The sequence below is a fragment of the Equus asinus genome, chromosome X (assembly GCF_041296235.1).
Source record: "Equus asinus isolate D_3611 breed Donkey chromosome X, EquAss-T2T_v2, whole genome shotgun sequence".
NCBI lineage: Eukaryota > Metazoa > Chordata > Mammalia > Perissodactyla > Equidae > Equus > Equus asinus.
Window position 1 is genome coordinate 95,331,164 of NC_091820.1, and position 1,997 is coordinate 95,333,160.

The 1,997-nt window shown below is 55.6% G+C and overlaps 1 protein-coding gene across 4 annotated transcripts in view; it reads left to right on the forward strand.

Annotated features, from left to right (window-relative positions):
* The window catches only part of ARMCX3 (armadillo repeat containing X-linked 3), a 5,063-nt gene continuing 3,066 nt past the window's right edge, over positions 1 to 1,997 (forward strand). Inside the window, exons 1-4 of one of the 4 annotated variants that reach the window (XM_070503273.1) lie at positions 245 to 438; positions 966 to 1,045; positions 1,329 to 1,389; positions 1,650 to 1,720. The gene's annotated coding sequence lies outside the window, so the exon portion shown is untranslated. Of the gene's footprint in view, positions 439 to 937; positions 1,046 to 1,328; positions 1,390 to 1,649; positions 1,721 to 1,997 lie in introns of all 4 variants that reach the window. The other 3 variants (XM_070503275.1, XM_014828566.3, XM_070503274.1) reach the window with 3 other exon arrangements.

Below are 1,997 nucleotides of genomic sequence, written 5' to 3' on the forward strand. Positions count from 1 at the left end.
AGCTGGGAGGAGGGGAGGTAGAAGGAGAGGTTACTGTCCCAGGAGCCTAGGGAAGGAAGAGGCAATTTTTCAAGAAGTACAAGTGGCCAGTAGCCCCAGGGGACGATGCTGTCCCTATCTGGTAATCAGAGGAAGGCAAACACAACTACAGGGAGCCGGGATTAGCAAAGAAGAAAGAGTAACAAGGCCTAGTATGGGGGAGGGAACGGAGGAGGGCGGGCCCTCTTCTGCCGCACTGCTGGTAGGAGGGGAAATTGGGGACCCGAGTTGGTGGATGACGTAGCTCTCACGTGACCAAGAGCTGACGTGTGCAGAAGTCCTTCTTGTTCTGGTCGTTGTTCCCGTCTGAGTACCAGCTCCCCATTGCCCTGAGGGCGATCGAGCCTGCGGCACAGGGAAGAAGGAGGAGGAGAAGGAAATTGTCCCGGATCTCTGCAGGTCAGTGCCTGGGAGAGTCCATAAGGTGGGGGTGGCCGAGGGCGTAGGGCGGACCCGTCGCGGGTCCGAGGCGCCTGTGTCGTCTCTCCCTCTCACCGCCGGCTTTCCAAGACATCTGTCCCGTCCGCAGCCCATTTCAGTCCTGCGAAATGGTGAGCAGGGGGGTGTTTGCGGAGGAGCCAGAGATCTGGAGGTGGGAATATGCTGGGAGCCGGGGCCATAATCCGGAAAGGGAGCTCTGGCCTGGGTGTTGGCCCCCAATCCTCCAGGACAGTCCTGGCGGAGAAAGGCTGGACATGGGGCGGGGGAGGTATAACATGGCGTGTCAGCATAACTTCAAGAGGGGTAGTCAGGGTGGGAAACCTTTGACAACCAGGCCTCCGAATTAGGAAAGAGTTTCATGTTCTGGGGACCGGTCCGTCCACCAAGCACTCAGCAGCGGCTGTTTCTCGTCTTTCTGACTGTGGCTGTGTCTTCCTGACCATGGCTCTGTGTCTAGTGGGTCCGAGCCTCTCCCGGGTTGCTAGTCTTTCCGTAGGTTGCGGCATTACGCCAGGCAAGAGAAGAGGAAGGAAATTAACCCCGATCAGTGAAGGTCGATTTGAGGGTAAGACCATCGGGGGACCCTAAGAGGGGCGGTGGTGGGGGTGGGGAGAAACCAGAGACGGCAATAATCTAGGTTAGGTCTGAGTCTGAGTGTGTTTCTTGCACTCTCGGGACCGTGGCGAAATGGCGTGCGTTGTGTGTGTGTGTGTGTGTGTGTGTGTGTGTGTCGCAGGGGGGTGGGGGCTGGGGAGAATGACAGAAAGGAAACCTATCAGATAGTTTGTTCATAATCCTCCTCTCTCAACAGCAGTTAGTCCCCATGTTTTCGATCTGTCATCCTGCAGGTCTGCTGTAGCAGGTGGCACCACTTGAAGCGAGGGAGGAAGTTTCCTCGGATCAGCAGAGGTCGGTGTGGGCGTGGGGGCTGCCTGGAATGGGGGAGGGGTTGGAAATCGGCCGCGGTTGGACAGGCTCACCCAATCCTACTGTATTTCCCTAACATCCCTCCCTGAATTCAGGCTAAGGAAGGGGCAGGCATATGCATGTTTTGGACGGCATAGAGAGGTTAAAAAAATCTGACAACCTGGATAGTGAATCAGGAAAACTACGAATGAGGAGTCAATCTATCAAGCCCTCAGTTCTCACTGGATTTGGTCTCTCTGCAGATCAAACGGGTTGTTGGGCGTGGCACACCTCCAGGGGAGGGAAGAAGGGGCAAACTGCCTGTCTGGAGGAGGTTAGTGCAAGGGTGCCGCTCCCTGGGGATACCCTGAGATTGGGTAGCTGAAGCCTCATTGGAGACTATGGGCTTCATTGCCTTTATCTAGGCTTGACAGGGGGTGGGCTGAGGAGGGTAGGAGGAGGGTAAAATGAGGGGATAGAGAGAGTTTGTTAACAATCTACGTTTCCTACCACTTACTCATTACTACTCTCTTGGCCCTCTGTGCAACTCCCTGCATGGGGCAACACAAAGAGAAGAGAAACTCAAACCCATTTCCTTCCTCCAACCCTAG